General features: G+C 36.9%; 1 protein-coding gene across 3 annotated transcripts in view; it reads right to left on the bottom strand.

Moving 5' to 3' along the window:
- Positions 1–18,493, bottom strand: part of LOC114668250 (zinc finger protein 609-like) — a 281,456-nt gene that overhangs the window by 228,298 nt on the left and 34,665 nt on the right. The window contains exon 2 of one of the 3 annotated variants that reach the window (XM_028823923.2): positions 7,213–7,274. The exons of 1 other annotated variant lie outside the window; for it this stretch is intronic. The gene's annotated coding sequence lies outside the window, so the exon portion shown is untranslated. Of the gene's footprint in view, positions 1–6,539; positions 6,680–7,212; positions 7,275–18,493 lie in introns of those variants that run through there. One more of the 3 variants, XM_028823926.2, reaches the window with a different exon arrangement.

Here is an 18,493-nt window from a genome sequence, read left to right as displayed (position 1 = left end):
CTTGTTCATCAACCGAGTGTGTGGTCGTGAACAGATGCAAAAGTTTGGCAGACTTTTTGGTCGTAACCCGATTTGTACATGTTCAGAGACGTTCGTGAACTGAGGTTCCACTGTATTTAGTTTTCTCACATGGCTCAAATCCATGTGATGCATGTTGTGAATTGTGCTAGTTTGCTGTTCTGTGGACTGGCAACACTGTCTAGGTCTAACTGCTAACAGGATACAATACAGTGGACCACAAGACATGGCTCAACTTTTGTGCTACACAATGTTCACTCACTCTTCTTATTTATTTATTTAAGTCTAAATACTTAAAAAAAATATTAAAGGAAAAGTTTATGAAGAAATAACTGACTTGAGAAATACCAATCATGGTATATGTTCACTTTAGAACACAGTTTTCTGTGGCAAGTGTTTTTTATACATTTTTTTTTTTTTTTTTTTTTTAAATACCTTGTCTGTTTTTGCACCTTACAATAGAGCTAAAGGTAATCTGGGAACAAACATGAAAAAAGACAAATAAGTTCATTTTTTAAAAGGAAAGAATTTTATCAGATATTAATCCATGTCTTGATATTGTACATATATTGTAAAAGGGTGTATCAAAAGTTGCTTTCGGAAGATGTTAAAAAAGTAAACAAATTATTAATGAGAGGCATTTTAAAACAAAATCAGCTCTGCACCTCATCTTGGCGAATAACCTTTATCCCCCACCCCACCCTGAGGAATGTGGTTTCCTCTAGCTCATGTTGTAAATGCTGCATACAACACTTCCATTTTGAGGAGTTACAACTTTCAGGTATGTTTCCTTTCAAGGCAAACTGCTGTTTTAAATAGACAAAATGTTCAAATATTAAGAAGACAATGATATTTTAAGCATTATCGCTGAACTGTGTTTGCACAAGCTAGAATATATGAGGAGATCCAACCGATTGAAAAAGAAAGAACAGAGAGGTGGACAGAACTGGAAAGACAAAAAGAGCAAAATATGCAACCGGAAGGTATGGAAATGCAATGGACAAGTGGCGATTGGTGGTGCACATGTGGAAAATGAGAAGTCACGGTTCACTCAAGAACAGTGTCTCTGTTATAGGAAGTAGGATGTGGTACTTCCACCCTGATGTATTGTGATGAGCCCAACTTGTTACCAAAGACTGCAGTATGTACAACATGTAAGGACAAAATTTTAAGCTATTATCATTCACAAAGTTTGAGAGATTTTTCCATTTTCCAAAATTAAAGTGGAAGAAATGGAAAAAATCTTAAGGACCAAATAGGAAGCTTTCATTAGACCAAGTTTGCTTACTTATTTTATTTTCTCCAGTGTTAAATGCTGTCTTAACACTGATGCACAACACATTCAAGTGACCGCCCGTAGATTGTTATTATTTACACAGACAATGATTGGGCACTTGATACACGATGCTAGATCTATAAGGTAACACCAGTAACAATTGTTCTACCTTGCTGCCCTACAGAAGTGCTACTTATCTATATAGTACTCTGTTAGTGAAAGACATGGCCATTAGTATTTTAAAGCTCTACATTGCAGCCTGCTTTAGTTGTAGCTGCAGTGAAGTTACTCACCTAAAATATGTTTGGAACTGCAGTTAGCTTCAATAATGAGTGATCAGAAACAAGTTTTTTTCCTCTTCAGATGTAAGTACTTGACCATGGAGACATGAGTGCTACAAACTCACAGGCCCGCTTTCAGTAGGTCTTCCATTTGAGGGCTTATATCCAACCTAACCAGTACAAGCCACATCTTTAAGGTATTGCGGTTACCAAAAGGAAGTTGATGAAAACTGTAAATGCTTGGTTTTCTAAATTTATGTTCACATCCTAGATGAGCACCATTTTTTTCAAAAGACAAAATTGCATAAGGAAACTTCAGATACAAGATTGGTTTCATGGTGATCAATGTCCTTATTTATCTCTAAACTCCACCCACAATGGAGGCAAATAGAAAATGTATTCTTATATCAAGGAAAATACTTCCAAGAATCAGTGGTAAAATAACGGTTTCCAGATTCCTTTCACTGTCACTAGAACACCTCATTAACATGGAGAGCATGTTTTTTTAAACAGAAACCTTTGCTACTTTAAAGAGGACTTATATGGTATGTTTAGGCCTTTTTATCCCGCAAAGCCTCACCACAATGTAAAACTGATGAGTCTACAGTCAGAACAAGAGTCATAATATGAACAGTACAGGGAAAGACAGGAGACTGGAGGCAAGAAGAAAGGGCCTGTGTGTGCTACTTGGTAGGTAGGCACATGGGCAAATCATTCAACCCGATAATGAGAGCAAAACCTTTCTCTAGCTTTGGGCCTCTTTTGCCTTTTCCTTTGTAACAGACATTCTCCCCACTGGTGCCTGTCTTGCATTGTATTATTCTTTTTTTTATTTAAATCATAAATGCACCCTTCCCATTACATTTGTTGACTTGATGGCATTAACCCTGCTATGGTGAGGCATCAAGCAAGCACCCTCACTTGTTACACAAGCAAATGAAGGATCATCAACAGAAACAGTCCAGGCAAAAGTTGTACTCAAAATGTTGGCTTAGCTGCCATTAAAAAGATGTAGATAAAACAGTCAACTTGATGTGGTGAATGAACAACACTACTGTGCTTAGAGTCAAGGTGACATGTTTGCCCATGCATAATTCCTGTCTGCTTGTTAAACTACATATATTGCACACATGTATTTTGCAAGTGTTTTTCCATTTCAAGACATGAACAATAAAAATACTCAAATGAACCTCCCATTGTGGAATGATAAAAGTTTACCATGACCCAGACAGACGAATACTCAGGTTCAGTAAGACTTTGTAAATAGGTATGGTTATGCTATAGTCAGGATTTAATACCTATCTCAAGTGTCTTTTCTTCTTATGTGTCTTTTTATTATCTTGTAAATATTATTTTGAAAAAACATCTTACAAATTTATTATTTTTCTACGAGTACTATCATGTATGTATTACATTACTGTACTGTTATTTTCTGTATTTTTCTCTGTTTATTTTCAGCCTAAAAGGGTGGATATCCCCTAATGCAGCAGCTGTAGGATCACTCCCGGGCCTACACAAGTCGGCAAAAGACACTGGAGGGCCACGGCTGAATTCTTTGTAGGAGCTCGTCTTGCTGTTTACCTTTCACCAAGATAAGCTCACTTTTGGAACAAAGTCATTGTTTTGTACACCAAACGATTCATTCTACTTTGCACTTGCTATTAGAAAAATTCAGTCTTTAATACAAACAGAAAGTGCACCATGTATTTCACGAAAAAACACCTTGAATTAAAGCTAAGTCATTTGTCAGATCTTCAGGACTGAGTGCTATAAATTAAGGTCCAGGAGCCAGAGCTTAGTCTCACACGTGATAGCCTAGTCCTCACAGGTGGCACAGTGGTAGTGCTGCTTCTTTGCAGTAAGGAGACTGTGGAAGATTGTGGGTTCACTTCCCGGTTCCTCCCTGTGTGGATAGCGCTTTGAGTACTGAGAAAAGCGCTATATAAATGTAATGAATTATTATTATTATTTATTATTAGTCCCCACAGCCTGTTTAACGGACAATCCCTGCAAATGTTCAGAAAGGTGGGAGAAGTATGACTGAGGTCAGAAGACCGCTGCCAAAGTGATCTGACTGGTGGAGCAATGAAGTTAGGCAGAATCAGACACACGCTGCAGCACCGGCATACACTCCAAGTCCCTTCCATTTATTAATTAAGGCCTCCTTCCCGGGTTAAGGGAAACAATTAAGAAAATAAGGTTTCCATTTATGTAGAGTGCAATTTTCAGGAATCTGAAGAAGCCTTGTCCGATCTTTCTCTCAATTTCTGCAACAACAAAATTCAAGGCCAAACCGAATGAGGAAACATGGATCTCTATCAGCCTTCTTGTTGGATCAATACAAATGGAAAAGCATAACCTTAAGCAAGGCAGGACAAACAGGCAATGTTAAAGAAAATTGCATGAATTATAAATGCAAATAAAGATGCATGCCACAAGACAAATCCACATAAACATAATTAAACTGTAGCCAAACTTTAATACTACAGCTTCTTTTGTTAAAAGTAAAAGTTTATAGACAGCTTTTAACAAAAAGGTCCATTTTAAGGAATAAGACAAAAAACACAATCTGCTACTACTACAATGTAACTGAAGTTCCTAATAACAAAACATACAAGAAGCAATTAGGTATCATCCTTTCAACAAAGCCTACAGCAAATTCCAGTTGCAACAAAGAAACAAACCCGCCCCACCTGGACTACTTAATCTCACTTTACTGTATGAAGCTGTCGATGTTACTGTGATCAGGTTCATAGCCACCAACTAAGCTAGAAATCAAGTATTAATCAACTCATGTTTTTTTGTCAGTCAGTCATCTTTCAAATGTTATATCCTAACACAGGGTCACGGGAGCCAATCCCAGCCAGCACAGGGCGTCAGGCAGGAACAAACCCTGAGCAGGGTGCCAGACCACCGCAGGGCACACACACATACCCACACACCAAGCACACACTAGAGTCAATTTAGGATCGCCAATGCACCTAACTTGCATGTCTTTGGACTGTGAGAGGAAACCCACACAGACACAGGGAGAACATGCAAACTCCACGCAGGGAGGACCCAGAAAACAAACCCAGGTCTCCTTACTGCGAGGCACAGCGCTACCACTGCGCCACCCTCATGTTTTTTGGTTTTCTGAAATTCACTAATTTTATTATCTTTTGAATATACCTATTATAAGCTCTCCCTGGAAATACCAAATACAATGTCTACAAAAGCATTAACCCCCATGGAACTTTTCACATTTTATTGTTACACAGTACTGAATCACGGTGTATTTAATTTGGCCTTTTTGACACCACCCAACAGAAAAAGACACTTTAATATCAAAGTGAAAATAGATTTCTGTAAAATGGAATATATTAATTATAAAAATAAAACACAAATAGTTGCTCACATAAGTATTCACCCTCTTTAAGTCAGCAGTTAACAGATGACCCTTTGGCAGCCATAATAGCCTTGAGTCTGTGCATAGGTCTCTCTCATAGCTTTACATATCTGGACACTGCAAATTTTCCTTATTCTTCTTTGCAGAACTTCTCAGGCTCAGTCAGGTTGCATGACAGAACAGCCTTTTTCAAGTCCAGCCACAAACTCTCAAATGGAATAAAATCTGGAGTTTGACTTTCCCACTTCAGACAAATAAATACTGTTGCTGATAAGCCATTCCTGTGTATCTTTGTCTTTCTGCTTGGTGTTATCTTCTTTCTGGAAAATAAACCTTATCTCAAGGTGCAGGTTCCTTGTAGACTGCATTAGGTCTTCCTTCAGGATTTCCCTGTATTTTGTTGCATTGATATTACCCTCACAAACATTGCAGGGCCTGCTGCAGGGAAGTATCCTCATAGTACAATGCTGCCATCACCATACCACATAGCAGGAAGGTGTGTTTTGGTAATGTGCAATGTTTAGTTTACACCAAATATGGCGTTTAGCCTGATGGCCAAAAGGCTCAATTTTGGTCTCATCACACCTTAGAACCTTGAGCTAGCTGACTATATAGTCTATACATTTGTCTTTTTACAAGTAGAGATGTCAAAAGTATTTTTTCTCTTGACAGCTCTCCCATAACACTGCAACTGGGCAAGAGATATCTGCATAGTCTCTCCAATCTCAGCCACAGTAGCTCATAACTACTTCAGAATTCTCAGAAGTGTCTTTGTGGCCTCTCTCTGTTTTTGTTGATAGCCTGCTGTAGGATGATTTACAGCTGTGCCATACTCTTTCTATTCCTTAATAATTCATCTAACTGGACTCCAAGGGATATTTAGTGACTTGCAAATTTTCTTGTCTCACTCCCCTGACTTTTGCTTTTAAATCCCGTTCTCACTGAGTTGCCTGAAGTGTTCTTTTGTCTTCACTGTGTAGGTTAGATCACCATGCTGACTCACGACAAGTTGGCCAGTCCAGATAAGGTGCATTTAAACTAGAGTCAATTGAAACTCTGTGGGTGATCTCCACTGAACTAATTTTTTGACTTCTAAAGCTGCACCAGTGATGATTTAGGTGTGCTATATTAAAGGTGGCAAATATTTATTCAAAGTTATTTTGTGTTTTATATTTGTAATTAATTTAGACAATTTTGCAGAAGCCCGTTTTCATTTTGGCTTTAAAGAGGTTTTTTTTTTCTGTTGACAAGTGTCAAGAAAGCCAAATTAAATCCACTGTAATTCACAAGAACATAAAAAATTACAAGAGGGTGAAAAATAAAAATCAAAAATAGATGCTCTCCTGCTAATTATTCCAAAGCTTGACTGTCCACTGCCCACTGATACTTCTCCACTTTCTTCCTCTAGTTCCGTTGCCTCACCCTGCACTTCTCATTGCTACACTCTGTCCATGCTTCTATTTTTTTTAATACAGAAAGCTCAGACTGAGGAAGTTGAGTGGGAGTGTTCAGGTATGTTTTAGTTACACTGCTGCATTTACAGTTCTCATTTATGTTATATTGACTTTGCCCTCACATAAATTCAATTCTTCCAGTCATTCGACTCAGTTTATGGTTATGAGAAGTCAGAGTCTTCCCCAGCAGCATTAGCCACAAGGCAGTAACAGTCCTTTGCTCATTCAGGGCTTATGAGACCAAATCATAGGTGCCAGTTACCTTATTAAACATAAATCAGGGGGGAAAAACAAACATTAATGCTGATGTGAATCAAATGTGTACTGGGAAAATGAGAATTACTTTGTGCCGATGAAATGTCTACTCAAATCCAAAAAGCATTTGTGTGAACAAGATTCATAGTGGAACTGGGCCCATACCACATGCATACTATAGTACTACACATCTATAGTAAGAAAACAGAGTTTAGACATCTTCATAGCCATGAATAAAAAAGAGAGACCAGGGAAAGAAAACAAAAACATAACAAGGCTATAAAGCTTTATTTTTTATCATAAGGTTAGGCATTAATGATATGACCAAAAATTTGTATTTCATTAAAATTGAAACAAAAAAAATATATAATTGAGTTAAAAACAGTTTTGGTAGATACTGGTAAAATCTATTTTTATACTTTTCAGACTGAAACATTTATGAACTATTAACAAAAGTATTAATGACTAATTATGTATATAGACACTTGTTTATTCATTAACACTGTGCTAATCAAATGAATTTCAATAGAAGGTATTCACCTCTTTGGCTTCTTTATCACTCATGGTACTGCCAAGCAACAGATCTTTCCAGTCCTGCCTTCCTGTAAATATACATGTGTTATACTGTCAAACCCACTCAGTTCAATGCAGAGTCACAAAACAGCCAGAGCAAGGATGGTTTCACCAATCAGAATGAACTGCACATCACTAGCAGTAATAGCCTTAAATGAGTAGGTTCACTTATTAGAAAATGTTCCCATATAAGTCCATATACACAAACGTTCCCTTTAAGACACTAATGCATAAACATAATATAAAAATTTTCCCACGTCTTTTTGCATGCACAGATTTGCACATTTTAAAATAGGACGCTTTTTACTTTAAAAGTATTTATAGATTTTCTACTACACAGCTTTTACAATTATTAGGTAAATGGTATTCCTCTGGATTCATGTTATTGTTGAAAAAATGCTCTCTGTCAATCAAATTTTATTTTACATCAAACCTGAATGTTTAACAAAGGAAATGCAAGTTTTGTGTTTCTTGGGGGAAAATATACGTGAGCACAATTATTAGTCATTATTCAGTCATCTCCGAGTCCTTTACAGACAAGCTAAACAGTAGAGTACATGGATGCATTCTATGGAGCATTATACAGAACAAAGATCATGGTCTTCTTTAATGCTGCATACAGTATTTTTACCACTGGATGAAGAAAGTAGGTTTAGGAGTGAATTTACAGTCCACATTGAGCAAGGCCCTTAACCCGCAATTGCTCCATCCTGGGTAAGACATTAACCTGCCTCCAGCCCTGCAAGCAGGTCCTCCAACTTGCAGGAAAAATTTGAGGGTTGGTGGAAGGACTGGCACTCCAGCTATTGTATATAAAAAAAAAAAAAAAAAAAAAAAAAAAAAAAAAAAAAAGTGTTCTAGTGTAGTCCTGAAGTGTCACCCATTGCACAGCTGCACTCAAGTCCCAATCTGGGTGGTTTGTTGTGTGGTCTGCGGTGGGTTGGCACCCTGCCCAGGATTGTTTCCTGCCTTGTGCCCTGTGTTGGCTGGGATTGGCTCCAGCAGACCCCCGTGACCTTGTGTTCGGATTCAGCGGGTTGGAAAATGGATGGATGGATGGATGTTGTGTGGTGGGTGTGGCGACGCACTGTAACCAGTACATGCTCCCAACCTCCCTCTCCCGCTCTTCAACCTGGGAATATCCAACTAGCTCATCCTTTTTTATTGAAATTATTAAAAGCAAGTAACATTCCGTACAATAAAGTCAAACTTAGATAAACTAAATTCAATTCAACCTCCCCTCCCAAGAGAAAGAGAGGAAGGCCAACAGCCAGAGTAAAACTTTTAAGAGTAGAAAAGATGGAAGAGAAACCTTCCTCCCCTCTCAATATAAATGCTTATTCTAAAATGTTATTGATTAGATCCTGCCAAATTTAAAAAAAGTTTTGAACAGATCCACGAAGTGAGAATTTGAAGAAATATTGATCAGTCTTGAAGCATTTCCATAATGTAGCAAAACAAGGATTTTCTTCCATTTTTATTATTTTTTTCCCCCTACTCTTAAAGTTCTACTCTATTTGTTGGCCTAGCTCTCTTTCTCTTGGGTGGGGGTTGATTTGACTTGAACTCTTTTGTCAAGTTTGACTTGCTTGTATGGAATATTACTTGCTTTTAATAAATTCAATAAAATGTTTAAAAAAATATATATTTCTTCAGGAATAAAAATAGGTGGGAGGTGAGGAAAATTGGGCAGATTTCGTTTAGCAAAGTTTATAATCTGAAAATAGTGGAAAAATTGTGTTGATAGGAAGCTAAATTTAGAGTGTAATTGTTCGTAGGATGCAAAGACATTATCTATATACTAATCTCTGAATGATTTAATCCTGTACATTTTCCAAACATAAAAACTATGTAAGTTTGTCAGGGTGGAAAAAGGTGGTTCTCATGTAGAAGTGACACAGTTAAGAGCTTCTCTATCTTGAAGTGCTTCCCTACATTGGTTCCATATTCTGGCTGAATGAAGGACAATTGGGTTGTTAGTATATTGAGTATAGCTTGTATTTATACAGAAAAGAATATAAAGAGGTACTGCAGGATTTTATTTCTATTGCAGACTAAGCTAGTGTGTTTCCATCTATTTCTATCAATGCCCAGGTTTTTATAGCTTGTATATTTGCCACCCAGTAATAAAATTCAAAGTTTGATATAGCCATGCCACCTTCTGCTTTAGGCCGTTGTAGAGTCGTCCTTTGGATGTGTGGATGTTTTGAATTCCAAACAAATTAGATTACGATTGAATCTAATTTCTTAAAAAATTGCTTATTAATATTTACGCGGATGTTTTGAAATAGAAAAAGAAGCTTAGGAAGGATATTCATCTTCACAGTGTTAATTCTTTCTGCTAAAGTGAGATGGAGGGTAGACCATCTATGCACGTCTTGTTGACGTTTTTCCATGTAGACAACAACATTTTGTTAAAAAAAAACAAAAAAAAAAAACACAACAACAAAAAAAAACATTTACCTCTGATGTTTACCCCTATGCATTTAAACTGATCTGCGATGATAAAAGGGAAGATGTCCTACCTAATGTTGTGTGCTAGAGAATTCACTGGAAAAAGCACTTTTATCCAAATTAATTTTGTGTCCTGGTATTTTTTGAAATTCTGCTAATGCTGTTAGGGCTAAAGGCAGAGAATTTTGTGGGTTTGATATACTGTATATAGTACCATATCATCTGGATATAAGGATATTTTCTGTTCAAGTCCTGCTCTGATAATCCCTTTTATCTCAGAAGCATTTTGAAAGTGAACAGCCAATGGCAACTGCAAACAACATTAGTTACTGGGGGCATCCTTGTCTAGTACCACATTCTAATTTGAAGTAGTCTGAAATAATGTTGTTAACACAAACTGAAGCTTCTGGGCTGGTATACTGTAGTTTGATCCATGCACATATGTTTGGGCCAAACCTAAATTTGTGCAATGTGAAGAATAAGCAGTTCCATTCAACCACATCAAATGCTTTTCTGCATCCAAAGGTAAGATTTCCAGAATGATAGACGTTATGGGTGAATATGCTACATTAAACAGGAATCAAAAACTGGAAGCTAAGTGTCTACCTATAATAAATCCAGTTTGGTCTTGTGATATTACTTTCTCAATTTTTCTGGCTAGAACTTTGAAGAGTATCTTAACATTGTTATTCAGAAGTGAGACTGGCCTGCAATAAGTCCTTATTTTTCTTAAGAAAGATGGTGATTAATGCTTGGCAAAAAGTTGGAGGAAGAATTTTGTCATCTTTGGCTTCTATAAATGTTGCTAATAAAAGGGGAGCTAACTTAATTTTTTATAAAATTCAGTAGGGTAGCCATTAGAAACTGCTGCTTCCCACTCTGAAGAGAGTTTAATAGCACCTAGTAATTCTGAAATTGTCAGAGGTTTACCCAATTCTTCTACACTAAGAGTATCTAGCTGTGGTATCTGTAATCAAAGAACGCATTAGATTGTGTCTGGTCTTCTTTAACCTGAGTAGAATATAAGGACGTTTAGTAGTCTCTCAATGTGTGCATATATTTTTATGGTCAATAATTTTATCTCCGTCTGTGTTGGATATTTCTGATATTGCATTGTTAATTTCTTGCTTGTGGATTTTTGAGCCAAGATTTTATTAGCCTTCTTTCTGTGTTCATAGTAATGATGTCACAATTTAAAAATGAGTTGTTTCGTTTCTTTTGTTGTCAAGAGCTTGAGTTATGACTGCAAAGCCTGTCTTTTCCTAATAAGTGCCACATTCTTAATCAGTGAAATTACCAGAATAGATCAACTCTGATGCCGTTGTGGTTTCAGATTTATTTTTGTGGGAGAGATATGAAATAATCTGTCCTCTTAAAAATGCCTTCAGAATTTCCCCAGTGCATTCCTGTGGAGATTTCTGTTCTGAGGATGCATTTGTCTCTAAAAATCAAAATTGCTACGGATATGAATTCTGTACAGTTCTCATCAGCTAATAATGGGGGTTAACACACCATCTGTGTGATGAGTATGTTGGGCATAGTGATTTGAGCTCCGTCAGAGATAACAGCAGCGTCATACTTGCAAGATTTGATTGTGGGTGAAAAATTGTTATCTATAAAGAAATAATTCTTGAGTAACAATGATGTACTGGTGAGAAGAAGGAATATGCTCTTAAGTATGGATTTAGAAATCTCTATGGGTCTGATTAGTTATGATCAATTACAAACGGTGTAATTTTTTCTTGAATTGTTAAGATGTTGTCACCCCTGTAGCTGAAAACCTACCCAGGTCTGGATTTACAACACAATTAAAGTTTCTGACCATTATAATTTTATGAGTATTCACATTAGGAATGGATGTAAATATGTTTTGGATGAAGTCTCTATCATCCACATTGGGTGCGTATTTATCAAAATCACTTTACAATTAAATAAATTAGCCATCACATATCACCCTTCAGGATCAGACGCTACAAATGAAATTGTTCTAAGAATTGAGATTCCCACATCACTAGTTTTCTTTTGTAGAGCTGGAGTTGAATATTTGACCAGCCCAATTCCTTTGCAACCAAAACTGATCCTTACTTATTAAGGAAGTCTACTGTAAAAATACTATCTTGGTGTTTTGACCTGTTAGGTGAGAGAATACAGTGAAACCTTGGATTGCGAATAACTTGGCTTGCGAGTGTTTGTGCAAGACGAGCTAAAATTTTTAATACATTTTAACTTGATAAACAAGTGAGGTCTTGCAATACAAGTAGTACATATACGCTTTGTCCGCCGAGCGTCACGTGGAGATTGTGGGTAATCATCTCCCATGCTCGTTCTCAGTCAGCGTGCCTCACTCACATAGTCAACATCCACATGAGCGTATACTGTTTACTATAGCATGGTGACTACGTGTGTGTGTGTGTGCTGTAACATGCGAGTCCCTGTCATGCACCCCAAAACACAAGGCTGAGTCTCAGTACTTTAGCAAAACCAGCTTTATTCAGCGTGAAACAGGAACAGCATGGTTATTTATTATAGAGGGAGAGAGTTTAGAAACCTTACACTTCATGAAGTCCCATTCCTCTGACATGCCTAGAGACAGAGCATGACCAGAACAAAATAAGCCCCCCTCCAGCAGCGGTGTAGGAAGATTAAAGTAGAGATATTTATTGGCAATATAGTCCAAATGCAATAAATCTAGAATATAATCTTGAACAGTCCTGAAAGAATAAACCCAGGGAATGATGTAAAAAAAAAAAAAAAAAAAAAGCAGATAAGGTATAAAAGTACAATCCTAATATAACAAAAGGTATGATTTTAAACAGTCCCCTTTTGGAAGGGGGGTGTTGGGGGCACATAGGTCAGGCGAGCGTGGGGGCCAGTCAATGGTATCAGTTACTTCATCCTCCAGGAACTACCTGCATACTCTCGCCACATGAGGCCAGGCATTGTCGTGTACCAGGAGGAACCCAAGACCCACTGCACCAGCATAGGGTCTGACAATGGGTCCAAGGATTTCATCCCGATACCTAATGGCAGTCAAGGTGTAGTTGTCTATCCTTTAGAGGTCTGTGTATCCCTCCATGGATATGCCTTCTCAGACCATCACTGTCCCACCACCAAACCGGTCATGCTGAACAATGTTACAGCAGCATAATGTTCTCCACGGCTTCTCCAGACCTTTTCACGTCTGTCACATGTGCTCAGGGTGAACCTGTTCCCATCTGTGAAAAGCACAGGGTGACAGTGGTGGACCTGCCAATTCTGGTATTCTATATTATATATATATATATATATATATATATATATATATATATATATATATACACACACACACACACACACACACACACATACATACACACACACACATATAACTATAATTGTAATAAAACATAAAAGCAGCCGGTAAGGAAATAGGATGTACAATTACAGCAAAAGTCTCATTGCAAATGGACAAAATTGCAGGTAAAATCTTTGTCTTGCCAGAATACAATGCGACTCACGATCATATTTCAAAATGTGTCAGGATCAGTTTTCTTAGCTCTTTTTCAGCTTCATCCGGAGAACTAAAAATGTAGAACTTGCTTTGAACATCCACTCTCAATTTAGCAGGATACAAGAGGCTGACTGTATCCGATTTCAGCCTTGTGTAAGTGCTGTTTAATGCTGTAAAATGCGGCACGTTTAGAAGATGATGAAGGTGAAAAATTAGAGGAAATACAAATGCAGTTATTTTAAAATCTAATCTCTTATTTCAGTCTGAGAAGTGACATCAATTTTACTTTAGATTGTAATTTGTCAAAACATGCAATAAAACTTCTAGGTTTTGAGGCATCAATCCAGTTATGCAGAAAGCTGCTGATATCTCGGTGACTGATTTAATGTCCCCTCCAATTATTTTAGAGACTAGTTAAACTATGAATTTCACTGGGTTTGGACTTTCACAGTTTTCAGGGAGACTTAAATGTTTCTCCAGGTCTTTGATATCCTGAAGCAGCTTCTTGTTTGTCATGTTTATGTCCTTTTCATCTTTCCTTATATCATTTGTATCCTTCGTTATATTACTCTTTTTCTCCTTTATGTCCCCCTATTTAAGCTTAGATGAAACTTTAGCTGTCTTTTCCATTTCTTTCCGAGCCTTTTTCTGCCACTCATGCTTGTATACACTGTAATCGAAGTCTCTTAGGTTAAGTACATACAGTTTACCTCAGGATGATATATTTTTATATATATATTTTTTTTTAAACTAAGGAAAAATAACACCACTTGTAACGGAGTTCAATCTCAGACCAAAAATCCCACAACTAGCTCATCCATAATGATAGCAGCCCACACCAGTACCCCTCCCCCACCTTGATAAGGCCAGACTCGAATATGTGCCCTTTGTCCATCATTGATCCAGCTACAAGCCCACCCATCTGGTCCATCAATAGTCATTCTTATTTCATCTGTCTATGATACCTTTGATGTTTTTGGCCCAACCCTGATGCTTCAACGTGTGAATTTTATTCAGTGGTAGCTACGTTTCACCCTTCTTTACCATATCCATGTTTTTGAGCACTTGACACTCTTTGCTTCTGGACACTCCTGATAAGTTGCAGTTCTAGAATATGGTTGCACTGGACACTAATGGGTTCCTAGTAGCTTCAAATTTAATTTTCAGAAAGCCTTTCTCAGTAAATTTTTGCATTTCTTCGTCACACATTTAATGCTACACTGCTGACTGTGCACAACAAAAACATTGAATTATCCAGTGGTTATGTCTCAATAGCTTAACAGTTTTCAGAATGTTGTATCTGTCTCACAGGCAATTGACAATTTTTGAGTTTTCAATGTCAGTTAAATCTTGTTTTTGGTCCTTAAGGTAATCTCATTAAGCCACACCCTAACTCATTAAACAATTACATATCAATTACAAATCACATAATTACATACATCCAATAAGCATTCAAGTTTATATGGTTTAGAGTATGCATAGAAATAATGAGAAGGTCAGAAAACTAACTTGCCTAATAATTGTTTAATCTTTAACAGACTAGTAAAACCTTTTCTTAAAACCCATACACGAAGAATTGTATACAAGATCAACTGGTGTATATGGCCCACTTTTGCAAGAGGATTTAGAAAACTCACAAAAATATATAGGTGCCCTGTCCAAGGTTGTTTCTAGTCTTTAGGCGAGGGTTGCTGGAACAGGCTGTGGCCTCACCAGGATTAGGCTGGTTTGGGAATGCAATGTTATGCTGTGATAAATTCATACTTGTTATTCTTATTTTGCAGATTATCACTTACGTAAGTAACATAACTAACTGATATGGTCACAAAACTGCTTGTGTGCATGTGAATTTCACAACATTTGACCCAGTTACTCCTTTCTTGATGTTTTGCAAAGATGGAGGCTGTTCAACACCAGGAAATAGACACTTGTTTAAATGACAAGCCCTGCAGAGGAGCCTGTTTAATGCAAATTGCCTTCAGGTAAGAAACAAATAGCAGAAATACACAAATCAACTTGAGAACACGCCCTTGTTGGACAGGCGTGTTATAAAATTAATGCATGAGCTTTTAAAAGAAGAGTTCAACCAAAATGTAATATCAGTTATTTCTTGCCTTGAAAGATTTCTATGGTTAGGAGAATATCAATCAATTTATTTAGTTTACATTATTTGAACTATTAGTATCAAACTGTTTATAGTAAAATTCACAGTTCATCGGTTGGACAATATAAATAGAACGGCTAATTCACCACGCATGTCATTCAGCAATATAAAATAATGCCAAGTTCAGCAGGTCAATTAAAAAATCACTCATTCTCTCCATTTTCAGGCACCATTAACCCAATTTCTAGGAATGTGGGAGGCTCAAAACTTATACCAGCCCTATCAGGTACAAAGCATGAACCAACCCAATACAGACAAGGCATACGTAATTGTTAGTTACATCTGAAATTCATTTTTAAAAAATTAGCACTTGCTTATAAGATTTCAGTTTAGTAATTAGGTTATCATTCGACAACTAAAATTTTCGGTGAAAACAATAGTATTAAATGCATTAGCTGGTAATAAAAGTAGAAATAAAAAGCATAGGTATCAGGGCTAATGTCAATTAATTGTATTTGTACTATTATACCAAAATACATTTATTATAAAACACAAAGGTAAAAATGCTCACTGAATACTGCAGTTTGCCAGGTGTATTGTCAGCTAAATATTTTCGTCATGAATGCCACGGAAACAATTGAGTAGTTCTATAAACGTTTTGGATTGCATAAGGAAAATTAAAAAAATATTATACAACAATTCAGCCAGTGAGCAAAAAGCAAAATCTAATACTCTGATATTTCCAGTTGGTGAGTATTAAAAAAAAAAAAAAAAAAAAAATGTTACAGCTAATGCACATTCATTTGATTCACTCAGTCTGACAAAAATGCTTATAGGAAAGAAATCTAAGTTATCAGTTTACAAAGCCACTCCATTGCAATTTGCATATAATTACATAACTAATATCAATATTGGAATCAAAAATCTGGTGATGTGACACAGGAATGACTGATTAGCATTATCGACCCATATTATGCAAAGGTTTGTAAATGCAGAAAACTATTTTAATGTTTCTGTTCCAGGGTATTTAACAATACATACAGTACCTACCAGTGTGATGAAGAGTATAACAACAAGTGTAACACCCCAATTTATTCTTGCAGGATATGGCTTTTCCTAAAAAGATATTGTTTCCTCTCTGTGAGCCTGACAGTGTTGTCCTATTTTATTCTGGAACCAATTTGTGCTGCATTATTGACTGACAGCTTTATCTTATGGTAAACCATAAGAAATATGAAACTAGAGTACTACAATCCTAATGAGTGCTATCAGAAAATAAAGTCTGGGTTTGCAATTCCATGTATTAGATGTGTTCATTTTTATGTGTTTTTTCTTCCCTCATCATCATTTAACTCAGATCAATCCATCTTGGGAGCACTGGGCTGGGATGGCCGGAGGAGGTGCACTTAGGACAAATATCCATAATCACCTACTCACATTTAACTGAATTAACTTCAGCTATCATCAAATCCTGCATCATCTTTTTTTGGGAAATGGGTTGAAGCTTGTGGATTGACAACCTGTACTCAAGGGAAAGGTACAAACTACATAGAAAAAGTTACTGGGCCAGAATTTGAACTAGGATTATTCACCTGGCCTGATGGTCAGGTCCACATTTTTTCCATTTCCCAAAAAGAAAAAGTGAAAGTCGGATGAGAAATATAGCCATCAGCTGGGTTTAGCACCCAGAACCACTTAAATCCTCTTGGAATTTTTGCATACTGGACTATACCTCCTTCGTACTTGACAGTACAGAGGCAACTAAGTAGCTTAATACACTAGGGATGCCATAAAGCAGTAGAGTATAAATCAAGGAATGTTAAGTTCAAACTGTATGCATCCCATGTTAGGAATGTTGTGCCACTTAGCGCTTTGAGTACTGAGAAAAGTGCTATATAAATGTAATGAATTATTACTTTATTATTACCATCCATTATAAGAATAAAAAAAAAATAGTTGTCATTCAGCACTAGGTGTAAAAAGCCCCGAAAGTACAGCAGTAGTTGTAGTGGTGTCACATATACAGAGTAAGGGAAATTCTTACTTGCAGGGCATGTCACACCAGTCACCGCCACACTCCAGCATTGTGATAAACAAAAATGCAGTGAAATACACAACTTCATTTTACTTGATAGAAAATACAAATTAGTAGAGTTGCAACAAATAATGGATGTCAACGATGATCTGTGCTAAAAAGATGCTATTGATTTGATTTGCTTCTTATTGATCAGTTACCTTGTTAGACTTGCACCAGAGTAATATTAATCACAAAAGATGGGCGATGTAAATAACCACACTGGATCGTCACAGACAAAAAGACTCAAAAATATGGAGTCATTTTAATTTCACTTATGTTAAGAAATCTGTGTCTTGCAAGATCTGTGAAAATGAGCTCCTTTGGCACATGAGCACAAAAGTAGCCTAAACATTGGAGTAATGTTACTCTATTAAGTTTCTTGTGACAGCACAAAATCTGTGACACAGACTTCTTTTGCATAATCTTGAGAGTCTGTGGCAGTTACAGCAAGGTCCTGCAAACATCAGTGGTTGAGATGAAAAGTTGGTGTAGTCGGACATTCTCTGTCACTCAGTGCAAACTGTTTATGACTTGCCCTGACAAAATCAAACTGGTTTGATTTTGACTTAAGTGTTACAGGCAGGCCTGCGTGTGCTAGATAGCTGACAACCAATCTGTGTACTCACTGAGAAGTATAATGCATATAATTCATCCACGAGGAATAATAAAGGTGGGGTATTTAGAGGCTTGTCTGTCAAAAGTAGTGTGCATTACATACCATGACAGAATACGGGTTGGGGGGTTGAACAGCCAAGATTACTTCTGAACTCACCATACCTGTAAGCCCAAATTTGCACAGACATCTAGTCCATCAAGCAGAATGTTCCTGGCTTTGAAAATAAGGGGTGAGCTTGTGACACCTTGGAAATGGGAAATGGTGCTAGAATGTTGTTAAGAAGTCATCAAATTTGACATGCCCTGCAATTTCTAAATTGTGTAACTTAACATTCTCAGGTGATGAGATCAGCAGTCAGCAAGTAGTCAAGTTTGACATTCTCTCTGACTAGAAGTCATGTAATTCGACATTGCCGTTTGTTGGAAGAAATTATAGCTCCCTGGTGCAAGAAAGTTGGCAAAACAGGTATTGAGCAAAATGATAAAGAGGAAGAAAAGGAACATCTGG

This window comes from Erpetoichthys calabaricus, chromosome 17, assembly GCF_900747795.2.
Source record: "Erpetoichthys calabaricus chromosome 17, fErpCal1.3, whole genome shotgun sequence".
Lineage (NCBI taxonomy): Eukaryota > Metazoa > Chordata > Cladistia > Polypteriformes > Polypteridae > Erpetoichthys > Erpetoichthys calabaricus.
The sequence above is the reverse complement of the archived record's forward strand: the minus strand, read 5'-3'. Positions and strand labels throughout refer to the sequence as shown.